This window comes from Salarias fasciatus, chromosome 9, assembly GCF_902148845.1.
Source record: "Salarias fasciatus chromosome 9, fSalaFa1.1, whole genome shotgun sequence".
In the NCBI taxonomy this organism is placed as follows: domain Eukaryota; kingdom Metazoa; phylum Chordata; class Actinopteri; order Blenniiformes; family Blenniidae; genus Salarias; species Salarias fasciatus.
Window position 1 is genome coordinate 21519616 of NC_043753.1, and position 23998 is coordinate 21543613.

The 23998-nt window shown below is 43.9% G+C and overlaps 1 pseudogene; it reads left to right on the forward strand.

The window, feature by feature from the left end:
- Positions 1 to 19546: 19546 nt before the first annotated feature.
- On the forward strand, positions 19547 to 20161 carry LOC115394787 (zinc finger protein 239-like; annotated as a pseudogene).
- The last annotated feature ends 3837 nt before the right edge of the window (positions 20162 to 23998 follow it).

Consider the following 23998-nt stretch of genomic DNA (forward strand, 5'->3'; position numbering starts at 1 on the left):
AAGCTGGCCAAGAGCAGTCTCATTCCCGCGCAACGCACGGTGTTTCTGGGGGGAGTTGGATTCGGTAACGATGCCCGCTCGGACCCTCTGCCCCAAGGGTAGACAGTTTCATGGTCATGCTGGGCCTCTTCGCGCCGGCAGACTCCTGCCTTTCGTCCTGTACCTGCGTCTTCTGGGGAAGCTCACTGCTGCCCTACCCGGGTCGTTCCGTTGGGTCTGCTTTCCCTGCGGCCGATGTAAGGTGGCTCAATGGGTTTTGCCTGGATCCCGCCAGGTTTGTGCACAGGCACAGACGGCTCCGCGTGTCGACCCTTGCCTCGAATCCCTGTCCCAATGGAGGAACCGGGCGTAGATTGTGGCGGGGTGTTAACTGGGCTCCCTTCCGTCTCGGAGGGAGGTGGTCCCACCGACGCGTCTCTCACAGGGTGGGGCGCGACGTGGCAGGGGCGTTCAGCTCAGGTGACGTGGGCCCCGACGTTGCGCCTGGACCACATCAACGCGCTGGAGCTATTGGCAGTGCAGTTTGCGTTGGACCACTTCTTGCGGTACTGCGGCACAGACATGTGTTGGTGCGTTCCGACAGCACCACTGTGGTTCACCACATCAACCATATGGGCGGGACGCATTCTCAAAGGTTGGTGGTCACTGACGTGGCAGCTTCTGTCCTGGGCTGCCCTGCGGTCTCTCAGCTTGAGGGCTGCACATATTCCGGGCACGCAGAACTTGGTTTCAGATCTTCTGTCTTGCCAGCGGCCCCGGTCCGGGAGGTGGCGCTCCACCCACAGGTGGGTCGACCGCAGTTGGCATTGTTCAGCAGGGCTGCGGTAGATTTGGTTGTGGCCCAGGGACAACCGCCCATTGTCCCCTGTGGTTTTCCCTCGAGGACGGCAGTGGTCCAATGGGGCAGGATGCGCTGGTGCACGACTGGCCCGGCCTCCCCTGTATGCCTTCCCTCCCATTCCCCTGGTTCTTTCCAACTCTGATGAGGGTCCTTCACGGGGGTCACCGTCTCCTCCGGTGGCTCCGTTTTGGCCGGGAGGGTTTGTTCCATTGCGGCACAGGCTCTGTTGCAGCTCTCCCGTTCCTCTGCCCTCCAGGTGGGGTTCGCTGTCACAACTAGGGGGGCAGTTGGTGCATCCCAGTCCGGAGCGCCTGCAGCTGTGGGTGCGGCCACTGCAGGGCCCGGAGTCTCCTTCTCCGAGTTGGGGGGCAGTAGGACGCACTGTTCCAGTGCTCGTGCCCCCACCACGCAGCGCTTGTACGCGGTATCTGTGGAAACTGTTTGAGGCCCGGGGCCGGGGACGGGAACTTGAGGCCGTTCGTTGCCCGGTTGCCTCTATCTTGGTCTTCCTACAAGGCCGGTTGGATAAGGGTTGCTCGCCATCCATCCTGACTGTGTATGTGGCGGAGATTTCCTGCTGGCATCAAGGGTTCCACGGTTGCTCGGTGGGCTCTGACGGGAATGTGTCTCTGTTTTGAAGAGTGCCAGGCGGCTCCATCCCCTGGCACGTCCCATAGTGCCATCGGGAGACCTGCCGGTGGTGTTGGAGGTCCTGTGGGCTGCTCCTATTGACCATTGGGATGGGCGGATCTGCAGTGACTTTCTATTTCTTTCTATTAGGACGTATTGGAGAACTGCACGCAGTGTCTATTCATGAGTTATGCTTTAAATGGAATGCTGAGGGCTCTGGTGTTACACTGTGGCCTGATGCTACTTCCCTTCCCAGGGGGGCTACAGCCGGGGGCGAGATCCACCCCCTCGAGCTGGCACGGTTGGGGCCACCAACAGCGGACGAGCCGTTGTGCCGGCTCGTGCCTTGGAGGTGTATGTCGGGCCACGGCTTCAGTGTGCCGGTCTGATTGCCTGTTTGTGTGCTATGGCGGTCCTCGCAGGGGCCTGGCGCTGTCCAAACAGCGGCTTGCTCACTGGGTGGGTGGACGCTATTCAACAGGCTTAGGTTTCGCAGGGCCATCCGCCACCGGATGGTGCGGTGTCACTCGACCAGGGGGCTCTCCACTTCATGGGCTGCGATGGCGGGGGTTCCCCTCCACGTCATCTGTGCGGCTACCTCATGGACGCTGCCGTCTACGTTCACGGCTCTACCGAGTGAATGTGGCGGTGCGTCATCCGCTTCAGGGGGTCTGGGGCGACAGTCATCATCTTGTGGTGAGCACTTGTCTGCGGGGATTGCTTTCGATTCCCTCGGGACTTGTTGGTATGTGTCATCCAGTGCTTTATGCAACCGCCTCTGGCAGTCTGACAGGATGAAATAGAACGAAAGTTACGCATGTAACTGCGGTTCTATGAATCCTGGATGACCGCCAGAGCGTCAGGTCCCTCGGAATCCTCGTGTGCTCGCGAGAAATCTAAGGGACTGGCTTCCGGGGTCACGTGACTTATATAGGTGCCCATAGGTCACCGGGAGGTCACAGGTGACTTTGTTTGTATACATTCTCGACCTGCGAGGGCGCAAAGATGATCATTCAGTGCTTTATGCACCGCCTCTGGCGGTCATCCAGGATTCATAGAACCGCAGTTACATGCGTAACTTTCGTTTTACTGAAATGAGCAGATTTTTCTGTTTTTTAATGTTTCTGATTTCAGTGTGTCCTGTCCTGTTTCATCCATCCATCACTGTAAAACCTTCACTTCCATCACATCAGTGACTTTTGTCTTGTTTCCCTCCAGAGAGTCCACAGCAACACAATGGTAACCAGCAGACGAGCTCCAACCACTCTGTGAGAGACTTGACCACCCAGAGACTCACTGCTGCTGCTGAGGAAATATTCACGCTGTTTTAACAAACTGTGGTTCAGTACGAGGAGGAGATTGGTCGTCAACGCAGAATGCTGGAAATCAACTGGAATCCTCAAATCAAGTTACACAGAGCAGGTTTGGAACGTGTGAATGAACACATGAATGTGGCTGCTGGAGCTTCTCCCATCATTATGGCGCTGTGAGCAGACGTGCTTGATGGAACTATGACTACTTTTCCCCTCACTGGTCTGCCCAGTGAAGTTGTGGAGGTTGATGTTGTTTGAAGAGGCATTTCCTGGCAACATTTAAAAGCAGGATGTCTCATTATCCCTCCACCTCAGGTAGTGTAGTAAACAATTAACAGAATGTTGCAGGTGAGTGAATACAAAAAGTGAATCCAAATAAGTAATCAGTCATTAGCTAAAGATGATCAGTAACTAAAAATTTGACTGCACTAGGCCTGGGCGATTGTATGATCGTGATTGGTGATCGCGATTAATTTCCAGTCGATCACTGTGATCAGCTGTGAGCACATTTACTCGATCAGACATGGCAGAAATGTGCGTGACCACAGCCAATCACAGGCGACTTTTTCCTGCTCAACTTCTGCCTGTAAGTTGTCTGAGAAGTACACAGAGATGAAGCTGAACGTGGAGCCGAGGGCAGCGAAAGCAGATGAAGTCAGCCATAGCCTCAGCGTTATGCTCTGAAGATGAGCTGCTGTTGACAGGAAAGGCTGCTCCACGCCGCACCGCTGCTAGCACACCGCTGCTAACACAACGCTGCGAGCACACCAATCCGCAAAGAATCTGGTCTTTTGAGTGCAGGAACTACTGGTGATACAGTTTAACTAACGATCGCTCAGTTCTTCTCTTTTACTGAAAAAACGATGCCTCGCATCATTGAACATATCACCACGTCTTGCCGCTAACGCTCTATTTCTAACAACATTGCAGAGAGAGCCTGCAGCGCCGTTCTTCTTCTGTGGTGTCCTGTGTAAAATAAGGTTGAGCATGCAAACAGCACACCTAGTGGCTGAAGTGCAAATGCAGTCATGGCGTCATCTGTGGCCGTGGTCTGAATGAGGATCTCCCTGGGGTTACTCCAAAATGTTTCAGAAACCAGAATATTTATCTTAACTCGAATATTGACTGCACGTAAACGCAGCCAGTGTCGTCTTTTCAGGCCACTGCACCACACGAGCAACATTCTGGAGAGGAGAAAAAACGATTAATTTGGTCTATTTTTTTGTATTATTGTAGTTTGTACTCTTACATTTTAAGTCTAATCTGTCCAATCTAGATTATTTAAATTTTGTACATTTGATGCAAGCATTAATGATGGCAGCAGCATAGTTAGCAGTCAGAACATCAAAATAAAGTTTACATTCTAAAGCATCTCATTATCCCCAGGGGGGGTTTCTTTAGTTTTTAATCTTTGATAGCAACAAAATCCTCAGGGCCGTAAATTGTCTCACTTTAACTAATGATCATTCAGTTCTTCTCTTTTAACTGAAAAAAACAGTGCATCGCAAGATTTTTTATCTTGGTGCTAGATTTTTTTTTTCCATTTACTGCACTTAAGTGAGATTGTTCTTATATTTTTCTATGTTATATTATTTTAATTTGCATTGCTATTTACTTGGTTTGTTAATAAAATGTAAACTATTCTATAGTTCTAGTTTTCAGTGCAGATGCGTTTAAAACTGGTTTAAAAACAATATAACATATCGAGATTATATCGAGATTGAATGATATGAAAAAAAAATCGGATCATTTTTTTTTGCCATATCGCCCAGCCCTAGACTGCACCGTGTTTTTAAATTTTGAATGTAAGTTTTCAGATTGACTGCTGTGTAACAGTTTTTGGGAACTGTAGAGATAATGTTGCTAATCTTTATCTCTGCATTTGTTTCCTGCAGAGCTCCAACAGGACCATGACTGCAGAGAGGAGCAGCTCTTTAAACAGGAAACAAACGACTGTCTGGAACAGGACGAACCAGAACCTCCACAGATAAAAGAAGAACAAGAACCTCCACTGATTAAAGAAGAAGAACCAGAAACTCTGCACATCAAAGAAGAAGAAGAACAACCAGATTCTCCTCAGATCAAAGAAGAAGAAGAAGAACCAGAACTTTCACAGATCAAACAAGAAGAACTAAAACCTCTGCACATAAAAGAAGAACCAGAACCTCCACAGATCAAAGAAGAACCAGGACTTGGTCAGTTTAAGGAGGAGCAGGAGGAACCAGAAAGTTTCAGTCAACCGAATCATTTGAAGGTTCACATGGGAACTCACACAGGTGAGAACCTTCATTCTTGTGAAACATGTGGCAAAACTTTCAGTCAACACAGTAATTTGAAGGTTCACATGAGAATTCACTCTGGTGAGAAGCCTCATTCTTGTGAAACATGTGGCAGAAGTTTTACTGTACTCAGTACTTTGTTGGCCCACAAGAGAACTCACACAGGTGAGAAGCCATATTCTTGTGAAACATGTGGCAAAAGTTTCAGTCAACACAGTAATTTGAAGGTTCACATGAGAATTCACACGGGTGAGAAGCCATATTCTTGTGAAACATGTGGCAAAAGTTTCAGGAAGCAGAACGATTTGAAGGTTCACATGAGAATTCATTCAGGTGAGAAGCCTCACTCTTGTGAAAGATGTGGCAGAAATTTCACTCAACTAGTCATTTGAATGGTCCATAAGAGAGCTCACTCATGTGAGAACCCTCATTCTTGTAAATTATGTGGGAGAAGATTTATTTATTCTAATTCATTGCTGCACCACCTGAATACTCACAAATAGATGAAACCATGAAAGACTGTGAGAGTTGTGAGTTAAAATTTATTGTTTATACAAGAAGCACTCTTTTCTATGGGAAAATAAAGATGTTAAAAGTGTTACGAAGTCAAAGTACAGATGATTGATGATAGAAAATGTGATTTGAAAGGAAAATGTGTTTTAGTTTCAATCAACGTTTGATAAGTCTTTTTGAGCAAATTGTCAGTAATATATATGTATTTGTGTAAGACGAATGTTTGAAGAAAATGTGCCTTCATGTTATCCGAATGTGGATATTACATGTGATTTAATGCAGAGCAGACAAAATAACAGAAAAAAATCATTAATGCAGTTACAGAGTTGAGATGAAGATGTAAATAAACATAATCTGGATGAATGGAGAATGAGCAACAGTTGTCCTGTTTTGCTGATTTTGGTGTAATTGACGAAGCCGGACCGAAGTGAAGTCACGTGATCTACCTAGCAATCAATGCTGGCATTTTGAACAAGGGGAAAACAATGCCTTTGCAACATTACCATCTACCTACGATTCTGTGATATTTAATAGACTACTGACCTTATTGTGTGATGAAGGAGGGCACATCTTGTACATTAGGACGAGTGGTGAGTTTCATCGTGATGACTTGGCCATTAACATGTTACGGCCAGAAATATTCACAGTTCTTAAGCCGTGCACACTGAGGTCAAACACGGAAAAGGAGCGATTTTGGCGAAAAAAAAACTTTTTGGGAGCTGGAAATCGATCCTGTCAGGTCTGGGGTGGAGGTAAATTAGGAGGAGCTCTTTGGAAGAATAAATAGTGGAATTAAAAGAGAACAGAAAAACGCTGTCTGGAGGACGATTGCTGAACCGTGTCGCCTGGACGAACGGACACTGGCTGAGATCTGAAGAGATTATAGGTCAGCCTCCAGCTGGCAGCCGTGCTGGTTTCACTTTGTTTACTGCTAGTAAAGAGCTAGCTAGCTCTAGCTGTTAGCATCTCAGGCGGCGCGGAGTGATATGAAGGGAGAGAAAATAGTGCCAAGCGTTTACGAGGTCTGACTTTTTCACCAACAACGGTTTGTAATGCAAATATATCACTCTTTCGAACTCTTATTGGTTTGAGAAGAAAAACGCTTTATTTTGTTGACCCCAGCAAAGTTGCCGGACTTCTTTCGTCTGGACCAAAACGGACAGGATCTCTGCTCACTGGACGCTGTCAGGAGTAAGTCTGTGTGAATGCACAAGACTGCTGACGGGGATGCCATACAGATTCATGTCAAAAGTCCCGAACTATCCCTTTAAGGCCTATAGAGTATTTGCAGCTGAAGTCACACACCGGCATCGCAATACACGTCGGGTAGTCACCACCATGTTGAAGTAAAAACAGCCCCGGAGCGCCTTATTGTTTCTGGTGTGTTCGACAGAGAAGTCTGCATCAAAGTAGTGGAAAGAATTGTTCTCAACTGTTGGGTGCACCAACTACAGAGGAAAAAAGGCAGGACTGTTGTTCCACAGGTTTCCGGGCAATGTAGAACGGAGAGAGAAGTGGATAGCTGCACTTCGACGTGCTGGTGGGGAACGCACAACGAAGGAGTGGCAACCCGCAAGAACTAGTCGTATATGCAATGACCGTTTTGTTGGTGTAGCACACAAGTAATGCATTGGTTTTATATAGCGCTTTTCTGGACACTCAAAGACGCTTTACACTGCATTATTCATTCACACCATACTGGGGGGTGGTAAGCTACTATTGTAGCCACAGCTGCCCTGGGGCAGACTGACAGAAGCGAGGCTGCCAACCTGCGCCGTCGGCCCCTCCGACCACCACCAACCATTCACTCTCACAACTTTCATACTTCGGCAAGGTGGGTGAAGTGTCTTGCCCAAGGACACGACGACAGTTTTACGCCTGCGGGAGCGGGGATCGAACCGCCAACCTTCCAGTTATAAGACGACCAACTGAGCTACTGTCACCCCTAAGTGCCAACGCGGGTCGGCTAGACACAGGTGACTCCACAGCCAGTGAGTTCAACGTCCTTTATTGCACGTCAGTGGGCCCAATCCCCACACCTCAGTCCGGCGGGCTTCTCTAGCCGCCGCCACTCCGTGCAGTTCCTGTCCTGGTCGTCCAAGTCTCCAGCCTTTCCAGGCTTGCGTGCGCTGGCTCCTCCAGTCTCTGCTGCTGCCAGTGCAGCTCTGCTCCTCTCCCCCTGAGCGCCGCTCCAGCCCACTACTTCTAGCAGGGAAGACAGTCATCAATCAATCACCAACAGCTGCTGCACTTTTTGCACTCACTCCCTGAGCCGCTTCCCCACCTCCCTCTCTCCTGCAGCAGAGAGCAAAAAACTACGCCCCTCCTCCACAGTTGGAGGTGTGTATGCTTTCATATATTTGTTCTTTCTAGGCGTCTCTTCCTCTAGTACTGTTTTGTAAACCTCGCACAGGTGGAAGAACCAGTCACGGCCGCACTCTGAGACCAAAAATAGATCCGCAAACACTATTCAGTCTTTTTTTTTTTCCAATTTTATTTTGAATTTTTCAGATAAGTCAACATAAAACTCAGCATAAAGATAAAGCATTATTTATATTTGAAAACAATTATATGCTCATCAACGCCCCCCCCCCCCACCCCCCCACCCGCCCACCCACAGGCCATATAGACACACATATACAGTCACCCAAGCACTCACACAGAATTGAAAAACAGAGGGTGAATTTATATGAAGTAATAATAATAAAAAAAAGGAGTTAAACAGAAACACAAGCTCAACAAAAAAAAGAAAAAGTCATAAAAATAGGTATTATTCATTCATCCTCAGGATCGAAGGGAACATTCAGAGAGTCAATATATCGTAAAAAAGATTCCCATGTGCCGTGAAAAGCTTTAACTGATCACTGAACACCTCAACTTCTCGAGTTTAAGATTAAGTAGCACCTCTTTTATCCAACGGACATGTGAAGGGGGCTGGGGAAGCTTCCAATTAAGCAAAATTAGTCTGCGGGCCAGAAGGGTTGTAAACGCCAAGGCTCGCTGGAGTGCTTTTGGTAGGCCCAGAGCTGGAGGGATACCAAAAATTGCAGACAGAGGGTTTGGGACAATCACACGGTCGTATGCACAACTGAGTACTTTAAAAATAAATGTCCAAAATGGTTCCAGTTTTGGGCACGACCAAAACATGTGCACATGATTTGCAGGGAATAAGTCACATCTGTTGCAAGAATTACGTAAAGAAGGATACATTTTAGACAGTCTGGCATTAGTGTAGTGAACTCTGTAGAAAACCTTACACTGGATAAGTCTGTGACGGGCACAAATCGAGGACGCGTGAACAAGAGTCAAAGCCGAATTCCATTCTGCTCGGTTAGTTTGACACCAAGGCTTTCCTCCCTGTGTTTTGATGGCACTAAGGGATGACGAGGATGCTGACCAAATAGCCTTATATTAAACTGAAATACATCCTTTGGGAATAGGGTCTGTATTAGGAGAGAATCCAGTAAGGTTCAGGAGGGTGATTTGGAAAATGAGGGAATTTTTTTCCTTACAAAGTTCCTAACCTGAAAAAAGCGGAAGAGATGATGTTTTGGTAGATCAATGTTGTTGACAGTTGCTCCAACGAACAAAAACAGACTCTAAACACTGGATCAGTTCTAGATGGATCAAAAGCACAATTTCTATATATAGAGGTCAGGGTGGAAGGAGCTGAGAGTCCAGCTTGTTTCCTATACTGGTTCCAGAGCTTTAAGGAGGATAGTACCACAGGACAGCCCTTCAAACGTGAAGTGGGATTGGGAGTTGTGAACACAGAGCGGAGCGTAATGAAAATGGGAGATAATTATTTTCCAAATGGAACTCAGCATGGCAGTGAGTCCGGTTCTTCACACATCCAAAACAAAAACTTCTGTATATTAGCTGCCCAGTAAAATACCTAAAAACTGGCAGGGCAAAAAACACCTTATCTTTGGGGGATTGCAATACCGTTTTTCGGATCCTGGCTGGTTTAACCTGCCCACAGGAATGCTGAAATCTGTTTGTCCAGTTTTTCCGGCCGGGGCTTTCCTCTGCCCCGTTTTCTGGACTGGAGCGTGGGCGTCTGCCTGGGGGGGGCGGCTTGGATCCGGGCTCTGTGATGTCCGCCGGCTGTCTGGGCTCTGAGGGCCTCTCTGGCCTGCTTCTGGCCTTCCTCAGAGGTCAGAGGTCATATATGCATGATCACTATCACCATCACTGTCACCATCATATTCACATGATCACGTTGATCTTTAATCACTCTTTACATACTGGGTTACCTTGTCTTCTTGTGGTGGTTAGATTAATGGTGATCTGTAGCAGACCTCTCTTGATGCACGCCCCTAGTTTACTACTAGTTACGACTAGCTATATTCAAAAAAAAAAAAAAAAAAAAAAAAATACAGTTTGTGGTGTCCTTGCATTTCCTTCCTCCCCTACACCTCCTTTTATTTTTGTGGACTGGTCTGTTCACTAATATGGTTCGGAAAAAAAGAAGAAGAAAAAAAAAAAAAAATGTATGTATGGTTCTGTAATTTTCTATGTTGGTTGTCGGCTCTGTTTTGGTGTTGTCTAGATTGGGGGTTTGGGATTGTTCTAGGTTGCGTGTGGTGCGTCGACAACACTGTTTTGGTATTTTGTGTACATAGTTGTGCCCCCCCCCCCCCCCCCCCCCCCCCCCTTCTGTTCTCCCTCTCTTTATCTTTCTCTCTTTCTGTCCCTGCTCTCTGAGCATTTCCGTCCCGGTCCTGTCCGGCAGCCATGCCGGATGCCAGCTTTAAATAAAGGCAGCAGCAGGAGGAGACTCAGTCTAGTCTGCTGCTAATATTAAAATCTGTTCGGATAGTAAAAGGCTACAATCATACAATATTGCACGCCCCAAGCTGCCGAACAGGACAATGGAAAAAAAAAAAAAAAAAAAAAAAAAGAAGGATTTATTAAGTAGGACAGGAAGATGCTGAAACAGGTAGAGAAACCTTGGCAGAATCACCATCTTAATCAAGTTTATCCTGCCTACGAGTGAGAGAGGTAAAACTGACCAGCGGTCAAAGTCGCCTTCCATCTTATTAATCAATGGGACAAAATTGTTACGATATAGATCTGAAAGGGAAACAGAGATATGGATGCCCAATATTGAAAGCCATCAACTGACCACTTAAATGGTGATATAGAGAGGGGTATTCCTTTGGCAGAGTCATTAATGGGCAGTAATTCACTCTTCTGAAAATTAAGTTTATAGCCGGACATACTGCCATATTCATTTAAAATCTTGAAAATTGTGGGAAAAGAAGAAACTGGGTCCGAGACGTAAAGAAGAAGGTCGTCCACATATAAAGAAACTTTGTGAACTGTATCTGCATGCGTAATACCTTTATAATTGGGCTCTGAGCGCAGCCAGAAAGCTAAGGGTTCGATCATTAAAGATAATAACAAAGGAGACAGCGGGCAACCTTGCCTAGTTCCGCGCTGTAGAGAGAAAGAAGGTGAAAATATGTCATTTGTCCTAACAGAAGCTCTTGGAGAAGAATAAAGAAGCTTGACCCAATCTAGGAACGCCCCGCTCAACCCAAATTTAGATAATACACTGTATAAAAAGCCCCATTCAACTCTGTCAAAGGCCTTCTCTGCGTCGAGTGATACTACAACTTCCGGTACAGAGGAACTTTTAGAGGTAATAATGTTAAGAAGGCGTCTGGTGTTAGAGGATGACTGTCGCCCAGGCATGAAGCCAGTCTGATCCAAGCCGATGATACTAGGCAGAATACACTGTAAACGAGAAGCGAGAACTTTAGAGAGAATTTTGAAGTCAACACTCAAAAGTGAAATTGGCCTGTAACTGCCACAAAGGAGAGGATCTTTATCTTCTTTAGAAGCAGTGAAATATTGGCCTCCGATAGAGCTCTGGGATTCGACCGAGGGCAAAGGCCTCATTATACATGTCTCTTAGAAGGGGAGTAAGTGAAGATGAGAAGGCTTTATAATATTCGACTGTAAAACCATCAGGTCCTGGGGACTTGCCACTTTGAAGGGCACAAATAGCCTCTTGAACTTCTTCTAGGGTAATGGGGGCACCTAAAGCTTCTGCTTTGGCATTGTCTATTCGGGGAAACAATTTCATCCAATACAGCTTTAGGAGGGGGGGGGGGCATCTGAGGTATAAAGCGTAGCATAAAAATTCCTGCCAAAAGTGCAGTTTATCCCACTTGGATCTGTTATAGTTTCCCCAGAAGCAGAATTTATCACTGGAATAAGTTTTGCAGAGGCTTCAGCCCTGGCCTGATATGAAAGAAGCTTTCCTGCTTTATCCCCTGATTCATAAAAACGTTGCCTGGATTTTGCAAGCAGAGTTCTAACTTTGTGGTAGAAGCCAAATCAAGTCCATTTGTAAGGTAACGCGTTGTTTATACAGAAATGGATCGGGGTTAGCTGCATATTGTTTGTCAACTTCTTTAATGTCCCGAAGAAGACCAGAAACGATAGAAATTTCCTCTTTTCTCCTACCAGAAACATATGAGATGAGTTGACCTCTGATATAAGCTTTGGATGCTTCCCAAGAGTGCCCCTACTTATATCTGGTGAATCATAATATCTATGAACAACAAGATCTGAGACTTTATGAAATTTTTATAATCCTCCTCTGACAAAAGTATTGAATTAAACCTCCAGATTCTTGGTGAACAAGGTTGGGCAAGCAAAGAGAGATCAATTGATACTGGTGCGTGATGAGATACTGCAATACTATGATAATCTACATTGACAAGCTTTGAGAACAGTCTACGATCTAAAAGAAAGAAGTCAATGCGGGAGTATGTATGATGAATGTGAGAAAAAAAGGAGTAGGTTCTAGTGTTTGGAAATTTTTGCCCTCCATGGATCGACAAGACCATACTGTTGAGAAAGAGTCAGCAAAGTCCTAGCTGACCGTATAAGTGGGGCTAATTTGTTGGAAGAACGATCCAGTGCAGAGTCTTGTACTAAGTTAAAGTCACCTCCCATGATCATATACTGGTTCTGAATGTTCGAACATATGGTACAAAGGTTTGAAAAGAATGAGCTATTGTCCCAATTAGGGCCATACACACAAGCTATTAAGAGAGGAAAGCCCTGGAGCGTCCCAGAGACCATAACAAACCTTCCATTAGAGTCAGAAACAGACCTGTTCACAACAAAAGGAATGCCTTTTCTGATAATTATGGCAACTCCCCTCGCTATTAAATGGAGAATGGTAGACTGCACCAACCCAATTCCTTTTGAGCTTTTCAGTTTCTTTATTAAAGTGGTACAGCACAGTTTTAAATGTAAAATTTTCAATTATTCACACCCACACACGTTTTCACCTTTGCCTGATGGGCAGCAAGAGCTATTTTTGCAAGATCGCAGTCGCTCCTATTTTCCTGTGCAGGGCACTGAAGGCACAGCAATATGAGTGATTCGGGTACGAATCGCTCTGAGCCTGACGTAATGCGCGCTCCCGCTGGCCTGGTAATCCTTAAGTTTCGATTTGTCCGCCATTACTCCGCCAGACGCTTAGCAGCAACAACTGAGCAGTACTGAGGATGGAGCTTCCACAAAGTAAGAAAAGACCGACTTCTAGCACTGCCACAACTCCAGCACAGACCCCACAAGGCAAAAGAAACTTACATTTTACTCGAGCGCTGCTAAAAGAGCGAGGAAGGAGTTCCCCTCTTCTGTGCACGTAAATGGGCACAAGCCACAGACACATTAAATAATTCACGAATAATAAATAACTGAAATTATTATACTTGGTGTTTAATGTAATTTGCCCTCAAACCTCCAATGTAAGTCTACTACTTACTTACTACTTTTCTACTTAAAGGTGCTGTAGGCAGGATTCAGCATGTCTGCCATCTTGCGATTTGACCCATCTAAGATGGCGATTTGAAACCCAGCCCAGCCAATCTTGTCCTGTTTTCTCTGAAATCACGCCCGTATGCAAGTTAAGCCCCTCCCACAAGAACGTGCAATGAACGCCCCTCGACCAATCACGGTCAGAGCCTCATAGGCTCTTCTGATTGGTCAAACATACCTGGAGCTGTCGAGATTCCTTTTCAGCTCAGAACAGAGACAGATGGAAATGCTGCGCCCTCACGGTAGTGCAGTTATGCTACACTCCTAAAGGATTAGCAATGGATACTCTAAAACTTAATCCAAAGAAAACACAGAAAAATTAGCCATGACTAGCAAAATCCTGCCTACAGCACCTTTAATCTATTAATTCTATTTTTCATTTACATTGTACAATAACTATACTTGTAATATACCGTATTGGCCCGAATATAAAACAATGTTTTTTTTCCAGAAATTGCATCCTCAAAAGTGGGGTCGTGTTATAATCGCGGACTTACGGTAGATGGTCAATACGCATCCGCGTCGCTAGATGGAGCCAAAGTATCACTGACCAGAGAGCGAGTGGAGCGATGAAATGAGATCAAATGATCTGATGAAAAATGGCGGATCATCTGGAACAAAGGGGCTCAAACGCTGGACAACTGAACAAACAACAGAGGCGAAGTTATGATACCAACTTTAACTGATGGTGATCCAACGCAGCAGAGTCATCAAACGACTGCCAAGCCGCCAAGAGATATGGTGTAGCAGAGCGCCTCGTTCTTATTGGAGAGCACAGAAAAAACGCCTACAGATGCTAACACGATGAGAAAAGCTTTCCGTGGTCCCAAGAGTGGCGCTTCAGAGAGACTGATAGAAGGGTGAGTGAATACGTCTCTGAAAGACGGAAAGATGGAATGTCCACCACCAGAGCTGATTCAGCTGAAGGCACTGGAAGTTATTTACAATCATTTAGGCAGTTTGGACCCCTTGAGGCTTCTTATTTGTTGCTTTTTCTTTCGTATTTGAGGAAAAAGAATATATTTTTTTCATTTTATATCTCGTGAAATGTTATCTCAGTTGTGAGTTTTTGAGTTTATAATAATTGTATATAAAAAGTGTTTTTTTGAGCGACCTTACTGTCTGCAGCATTTTATTTAATTTTTTTTTTCACAAAATGATCTTTGAAAAATAGGGGTCGTGTTATAATCGGAGTCGTCTCATATTCGGGCCAATACGGTAGTATATGAAATGTCTTTGAGCAGTAAATTTAATCTATAATATTGTTTACAATATCTATTTTGCAGGTTTATTCCAATTGAGCTCTCGTTCCTGACTGAATATGTTGCAGTTATTACCCCAGCCGCGAAGGGTCTCAACATATTACAGACTGAAGCAAATGTGCACGTGGGATGGCTGGTACCGACCATTACTGTTCATAGTGTTCTCCAGAAGCCTGAGCACCTCCAGCTGTCATCAAAGCTGTGTCATCCCCTGATCAACGCACTCCAGTCTTCGATTGAGTAGAGATTTTCAGAAATATTAGCTGATCCTGAAATGATCGCTGCTGCTATCCTGCTCCCAAAGTTCCGAACATCATGGACAAGTAATGAGGATGTGTTGAAAGCAGGTTTTTTTTTTTTTTTTTTAACAATTGCCATTTAGTCACTTTCTTTAATGAGTTATTATAAAATGCTAAGTCAGTAAATCATTGCAAATGTATGTTTTTTGTATAGGTTTGGATTACATCAAGATACATCTGGACAAGGTACCAACACAAAGGTTTGGCATCAGCTCTCCATCATCAGATGATGAGGACTTCTTTGGCTCCATGAAGGCCAACGTCAAGGAAAGTACAAAGCAGCAAGATGCCTACCTAACCAGCACAAGCACAGCATTCGACCTTTTGAAGTGGTTCCCCATTGTGTGCAGTCTGTCTCTCGAGAATAAACACACCTTTACCTGCATCTGCAGCATGCGAGAGACTGTTCAGTACAGCTGGATTGATTTTCTCTCCTAAAAGAGCACGTCTCCATTCGAAAACTTTGAAAATCAACTTCTTTTGAAGTTGAACCACAAACACCTGTAAAATACTTGCCAAGAGAATTATCTGTCTTGTTAAATATTATGCCACAAATGTAAATAATTCCCAATTTTTGTTTACAATGCTCTGTTCTAAATACATTTGAGCAGACAGTGTTTTGTCTGGTTCTTATTTTGAATATTTACTGCATTCACAATTCACGTTCAATATTTTAACCTAACCCTAACGACTGATGAAAACATTTGTCAGCATTAAGGAAGCAGTGCGTTAACGTTCCCAGCCCTAAAAGAAATATAATAGTAAAATTTATTTATAAAGCCCTTTAAATCAAAGTGCTGTATATAAGATAAAACACACAAAAACAACAGAAAGAAAAAAAAACAGCAGAAATCCAGATATGAATGACAGTAAAAGAAAAAAGGGCAATAAAACATGTCAGGTATGTTTTGACAGCTTATGTTTCTGATAATAGAAGAAAATTAAAAAGCTAAACTTGCATTATTTTTCAAGTAAGGATGGTATTTTAACTGCCTTTAGCTTTGCTAACATGCATTCATGTTATAGCAAGATGACAAGCTATCCAAGCTACATCTCAGAATTAGAATATCATTAAAGTTAAATATTTTTGTCGCTTATTTCGGGAAGTGAAACCCGTTTTATATAGCTTCATTACACAGATTGACATATTTATTATTTAATATTGTTCTAACCCTAACATTTTATCAATCAAACATGGGAGTATTCACATCACGAAAATTGTTTCGGATGACTTGTCTTTTCAACAGATCTTGGAGCGACTGAGGGAGATTTGGGGACACAGGAATGGAGGAAGGGGACCTGACACTCATCGATAATGAGGGTGGCTGACTTTACTTTCACAGTTCAGCTCACGACTTTTCTGTTGAATAAAGCTTCCAGTTAGAGCTGCTTCAGCTCCAGTCCACCCTGGACCATTTTCTAGTGAAGCTGCCACGTGTTCAGACTGCTGGAGGACCTTCACTGAGCTTCTTTCCTTTCTCACTCACCATGTGTCACTATTACATGTCACTAACATTTGACTCTCTCTCTGTCCTCCACTCCGTGATGTCGCTCTACCTCCTGCTGGATATCTGACGAGGAGCTGAAGTTGGTGTTTTGAAGCCTCCTCTACAGCCCATTTCCTATCTGGGCTGGTACACTTTGAGCTCCTCTGAGAGAGGGAGAACTGTTTCAGACGCGTGTCCACGGCGAATCCATCAATTCCACACTCCTTCCATTTGGGTGAGGCGACCCCATTTATTTTCCAATGTGGTGTAAATCCACTGTTTACCAAGTGCCAAGCTGGAGCCGGAGAGCTCACTAAGAAGTTCCATACATGCAGATCAGACACAGTCAAAAGACTGTATGCTGTTCCTCTCACACATCATACAGCTCATCACCTGTGCCCTCCTAATATATCTTCACCCCTCTTGCTCCCCCTGGTGGTTAAATTAAAGAAATGATAAATGTCAAAGACACACCGGTCCCTAAATGTTTATGTGAAGATGACAAACAATTAAAAACACAATTAAATAATGGAGCCAAACAAATCATTTCATTTCAAATAAAGCAATAGACCATAAAAGACACAGCAAACCCCCCCAAAAAAATATGTATATGTTCACCCATAATATTTAATGAATTGCAACTCACGTTGCTGCTTCCTGCAAAAGATTGTTACTGGCAATGACGTATAGAATTACTATACTGTAATTCTATACGTCATTGGTTACTGGCCTGTCAAGCATGCTGGTTTTGGTTGGAATACATTGGAGTCACTCTCACTAAACACTTAATCTTTATCATTTAGAATGGCTTTGTTCTCACAAAATATTTCATCTCCCGCAGCAACAATGACTCAACCTCACTTTGGGAATATTTTATTATTAATGCTCTGACCAAACGCCATGGTATTACTATTTATAGTTTATAAATCCAGTGTTGTTGAATAGAAGGATTTTGTGGTCAGAAAATGTGGTCCTGTGTTATTGTGGGTGAGAGATTGAAAGCGGAACCTTTGACACTGTTCCCGCCCCCATGAGCTCTTATGACGGACTTCCGGTCCCAGCCTCAGACGTGATTTGAGAACGGCACGAGCGCTTCTGTGATTCTTTCTGTCACGCTCTACTTCTGTTTTACAAGTCAGTAATCGGTTAAACTTACTTTAAATGCAAGCACTAAGCTTCGTATTGCATCTGTATGTAATGGAAAGCAATTTTGCATTACTTTATTTACGTTTTATCTGACTTTTGTTGAAGTTTGTGGAGCCGCGCTGCGCCGGTAGTCTCGTGAGAGTTCGTGGTTGTCTCGCGAGATTTCGTGTTCTTCATGCCAGACATGTTTTCTATTAGTAATGGGTTTTTTTTTCACTTTTATTTAAAGCTCTAGATTAATACAACGGGACTCTTAAGTTGAATTGAATTGTTTAATGAACCCTTAATGCTATATAGGTTTAAGAATAGTTTATGATGTTTGAGATTTTAGGGATATTTTGTGTTATATGAATATTTGGTTTAAGATTGTCGCATTTATTTATTTATACATACGTATTCCAACCTGCTAAGTCCAGATTTTTATTTGTTTATAAAGCAATTGAAGATACATTCAGTAATAATAAGAGTTTTGAATAACTGTGAAATTATATAGATATAAAATGACTTTATTGAAGCTGTTATAGTTGTGTTTACCGCACAGAAAAATTGCACTGAATATGAATCGTATTTATGTTTAATTGTTTTAATAAGGTGTGATATGAGAACGGCACGAGTGCATCTTTGATTCTTTCTCTCATGCTCTACCTCTGTTTCACAGACAAAACATTTCTTTTTGTTCAGGTGGTCACCAAGCCTGGGGCCCGTAACACACAGCAACACAGTGGTAACCAGCAGACAAGCTCCAACCACTCTGTGAGAGACTTGACCACCCAGAGACTAACTGCTGCTGAGGAAATATTCACCCTGTTTCAACCAACTGTGGTTCAGTACGAGGAGGAGATTGGTCGTCAACGCAGAATGCTGCAAATCAAGTGGAATCCTCAAATCAAGTTAAACAGAACAGGTTTGGAAACGTGTGAATGAACACATGAATGTGACTGCTGGAGCTTCTCCATCATTATGGCGCTGTGAGCAGACGTGCTTGATGGAACTATGACTACTTTTCCCCTCACTGGTCTGCCCAGTGAAGTTGTGGAGGTTGATGTTGTTTGAAGAGGCATTTCCTGGCAACATTTAAAAGCAGGATGTCTCATTATCCCTCCACCTCAGGTAGTGTAGTAAACAATTAACAGAATCTTGCAGGTGAGTGAATACACCGCCTCAAAAAAGTTAATCCAAATAAGTAATCAATCAGCAGCTAAAGATGATCAATAAGTAACAATGGGACTGTACTGTGTTTTTGAATTTTGAATGAAAGTTTTCAGACTGACTGCTGGAGTAACAGTGTTTTTTTTAATTTGGAACTGCGGAAATAATGTTGCTAATGTTTTATCTTCTACATTTGTTTCCTTGCAGAGCTCCAACAGGACCATGACTGCAGAGAGGAGCAGCTCTTTAAACAGGAAACAAACTACTGTCCAGAACAGGATGAACCAGAACCTCTGCAGATCAAAGAAGAAGAAGCAGAACCTCCACAGATAAAAGAAGAACCAGAACCTCCACAGATCAAAGAAGAAGAAGAAGAACCAGGACTTGGTCAGTTTAAGGAGGAGCAGGAGGAACCAGAATCTTCACGGATTGAGGAACACGAGGAACTCAGTACCAGCCAGAAGGGAGAACGATTTTTTCTGAAGTTTGAAAGTGAAACCGTTCAGGTTCCTTCTGTTGAGGATCAAAGTGACCTGAGTGAAGCAGAAGTACTGGAGACTGAGCAGTTCCTCTCTCAGGACTCTGAAGTCCACCATGTGAAAAGACACATTGACTCAGAATCAACAGGAAATGCAAAGCTGAAAAAACTCAACATGTTTCGTGGAAACAGTGTGAACAACTTTCATGTTTCAGAGAAGCAGGCTGAATGTGAAAAGCTTCTTTGTGAAGGAATGTGTGAGAAAACTGACCATACAAAACATCAATTATGTCAGAAGGTCAGAATGGTCACTGATGAGAAGATGCTTTGTGGAACATGTGGTAAAAGTTTCAGTCAACGGAGTCATTTGTTGGTTCACATGAGAACTCACACAGATGAGAAGCCTCATTCTTGTGAAACGTGGCAAAAGTTTCAGTCGACAAAGTCGTTTGAAGGTCCACAAAAGAATTCACACAGGTGACAAGCCTCATTCTTGTGAAACATGTGGCAAAAGTTTCCGTCGCCTGAGTAATTTGAAGATCCACATGAGAACTCACACAGGTGAGAAGCCCCATTCTTGTGAAACATGCGGCAAAAGTTTCAGGGCACCGAGTCATTTGTTTATCCACAAGAGAACTCACACAGGTGAGAAACCTTATTCTTGTGAAACATGTGGCAAACGTTTCAGTCAACAGAGTCATTTGAAGGCTCACATGAAAACTCACACTGATGAGAAGCCCCATTCTTGTGAAACGTGGTTAAAGTTTCACTGTACACAATTGTTTGTTGCGACACAAGAGAACTCGCACAGGTGAGAAGCGTCTTTGTTGTGATACGTGGCGAAAGTTTCAAATTACACAGTTTGTTGCAACACATGACAACTCACACAGGTGAGAAGCCATATTCTTGTGAAATATGTGGCAAAAGATTTATTTATTGTAATTCATTGCTGCACCACCGGAATACTCACAAATGGATGAAATCATGAAAGACTGTGAGAGATGCCATTCACGAAGTCCAGCTTGAACCCAAAATCACAAGAAATCATCCAGTTTGAAGGAAACATAACTGATTCAGACACTGGTTAAACTTAACTTCAGGAAAATTTCAGTTTGTGATCTGTCACAATAAATGTGAACTTTCAAGAAATGGCAACGCTGATGTGAATCCAGTGGGTTTTATTCTTTTCTACTTGACATGACTGAGTTGTAGTTTAACTTTTCACTCTAAAAAACTTCATACTTCCATGCAACACATGACTGCTGACATACAATATTGTGAAGAAATCCTCATATGTTGGAAATGTCATAACTAGAAAAACCTATCTCAATTTGAATTTTGATTTTCATGACTTACAAGCTGAAATCACAACAAAATTACTGAAAAGCTGTGTTGGGCAAGCTACTTGGAAAGTGTAGTGAGCTGAGCTACGAGTTACTCTGATACTAAATGAAGATTACATCAACACTGTTCCCCCAGAAGTGTAGCAAGCTAAGCAACAGCATAATGAAAGTCACTAGTGACACAACATACACACTTTAAAAACTGAAGCATTTTCGTGCCAAGTCACTGTTATTTTACTGATCAATATAACCCCAACAGATGAGCAGGCAAAAAAGTTCAATTATTATTTGTAAAAACAGTGGCATTAATGGCGTTAACTCATGATACCAAACCACGACACGAAGAATGATGGCCTGCTCCAAACAGTCACAACATGGTCACCAACAGGCATGACTGTGTGTATATGGAAACTGCAAGAACTCAAAATGTCACAAAAAACATTTATCCCATGTCAAAATTGCTCATTTCTAGTCAAAACAAATCTTTTTACAATAAAAGAATAACACTTCAAATTTTCCCTTGAAATAAGAAGAAAAATTCATCCGTGGAGCAAATTTTTTATTATTATTATTACAAGCAACAACAACAAAAAACTTGCTCCATGGATGAATTGTTACACTTATTTCAAGTGAAAACTGAAGTACTTTCTTTTTAAGTTTAAAGACTTTTGTTGTGGCTATAAAGGAGATATTATGATCCAGAACAAGACTGACAATGCCCAAACAATCTGAATAAAGCAAAACATTCATATTATTTTGACTTAATGTAGAACAATTCTTTAGCTCTAATCTGATTTTCTAATTATCCATACAACTTCCCACAGTACTGAGCACTCTGCTATACGGCAGTGAAGCATGAACCCACTCGTCCTGTCAGGAACATCGGCTGAACGTTTTCCACCAACGCTGCCTTGGCAGATTACTGAGCATCACTTGGCTGGACCGTGTCTCCAACATCGACGTCCTGGCCAGAGCAGATGTGCCCAGTATGTTTGCCCTCCTGACCCAGAGATTCTTGCGATGGCTTGGCCACGTCACCCGAATGGACGACGGCCGCTGTTACGGAAGATCAACATATTGTCCAGTTCTGCGCATGCGCAGCAGGAAATTCCAAAAACGTCGATTTCGTCAGCTGAACATACCAGAGAGGATAGGCAAGCAAAATGATGGTATTACTGATGATTTCACGCTACGTTTTAGTGTATACTCATTCTCTGAGATAGCTATGATCATAACCAAAAGGAACTACGGGTTGTTTTTAATTAACTTTTGAGTGGAAATATTTTTCCTTTGGATAGTAAGTTCCACTATGCACTTTCATTCTGCTCCGTGCTCCACCAAGGAGACAGGATCCTTGTGAGAGAAGCCAGTCGGTGCTGGTAAATTAAAAATTTGGTGTTTTATTTCTTTGTAGCGTGCATTGTGTCTGAGGAAGACCTTTTAAGGTTGACACATCGCGCTACTTTGCACGCTCGGGTTTTCTTTTTTTTTTTCGGGGGTTTTTAAGTTTAATTTGCCCTCGCGGGGAGATTCCAGGGGGGTGTCGTGGGGAGGAGGCAGTCCCAACCCAGGAAGGCCTGAGCATACCTTGACTCCGGCTGGACCTTTACTATTTCACAATTCTGTGTCACGTTGTTATGCTTGTTTCAATATTTCATGAGAATTAGAGCCTAGTACATGTGATGTATGGTCACATGGTGTGACGTCATGCCGTGAGCAGGCGTCGGGTATTTACAGGCGCTGTTGTAGCACCGTGGGATGATGGGAAATGTATTCCAATAAAGCGTTCATTCATTGAAGCAGCACAGGAAGACGTTGTCGCCTTCCGAAAACGCAGACAGAGACCAGGTGAGCCGGTTCACCAGTACGTGACGGACCTCCGGTGTTGGGCTAGCCTCTGCAAATTCGGTCACCTGGAAGATGAGTTTATTCGCGATCATGTGGCAGGGAGAGTGGTGAGGTGAACACAAAAAGAACAAATCAAAGGACAACGCCACCTGGGGACTTGCACCCCAGGATCTCAAATGCTAAACAAAACTTCAAAAAAGCAAGGACCCGCAGGTTCAAATGATTCATGGGACAGGAGACGTGATTTCAAATTAAAACAATCTTTATTAAACTCTAAGTGTTAAAATTAGCAGACTAACTAAAAAATAAATGGGGTTTGAGGCCTGGCAAACAAAACCAAACTAGACAGGGCTGGGGCTTACCACGACAGCGGTAACAAAAGGGGGGAAGGATCCAAACACAGCACCCGTGACACAGCAAACAAAAAGTGAAAAAGGGACCACCACCAGGGAACCGCTGCCGCTCCGGAGCCCCCAGCTCCTGCCAAAAGAAAAGAAAACACAATCAAACTCATGTAACGATGGCAACCCTCATACCCCCCCAAAAAGTCCAATACCTAAATAATATACAAAATGAAAAGAAGAACAAAGTAATTTATACAAAATGACAAAACAGAAATCATTACAAAATACTGAACAAAATAACAAAACGAAAGGAATTGAATTGGATAAAAAAACAATGAAACAAAGTAATCACTAATAAATGCAATCCAACAGAAGAAAGAAAAATTAAGAAAATCAAAAGAAAGGGTGCGTCTGCATTTATAAAAATGCCCGGGCACAGCGCATGCCCAAGCTCCTCGGCTCGACGCAGGTGAGCCACGCTTCTTCAGGAGCCCGGACTGTTCATCAGGCCCCTCGGGCAGCAGGGTGCACTGAGGAGGCCGCGGTGTGACGAGTAGGTGCCAAGCACATCCAGAGAAGGGGAGCCAAAACAGCAGTGAGCCCAGGAGTAGCTACAGCCAGTGACTGCACAACTGTAACACAAATCATGAAATCACACCAAAATAATGAAATTAATCTAAACAATAAATCACCATTTCCTACCGAGGAGGGATTGACACACCTGGCAGCATGAAGGAGAGCGCACACAGCCCAATTCAGCAGCGGCGGCGGCTGCAGGAAACACACCGACTCCAGGGCAGTCCAGCTCCCAGTCAGTTCACACAGCTGTGAAGCGCAGGGCTGGGGTAAATACAATGCTGGTGCTGCGAAGTGGATTAAAGAGAAACAGGACATGTGTACCTTTGTGGAAGACCCAACACTATCCTGCACAGACACACTGTCAGGACAGCAGCCACATGTCTGTCAGCCCCATGAAGGAGGAAGAGGAAGAGGAAGGGCGGAGAAGGGGTATTTATAGATGCCGAGTAATTAAAAGCCACATTGCCTCTAGTGGAGGGGACTGCAACTCCCCACCATGCCACAATCATTTGGCGGAACATCCAGCGGATCCGAGACTATGTGAAAAACTACTGAATACTGAATACTCGTTACATGAGGGCGGAGCAAGATGGCGCCTGTGACTGGCGATGCCTCGGCTCGGCTCCTGTGTAAACTTTTTAT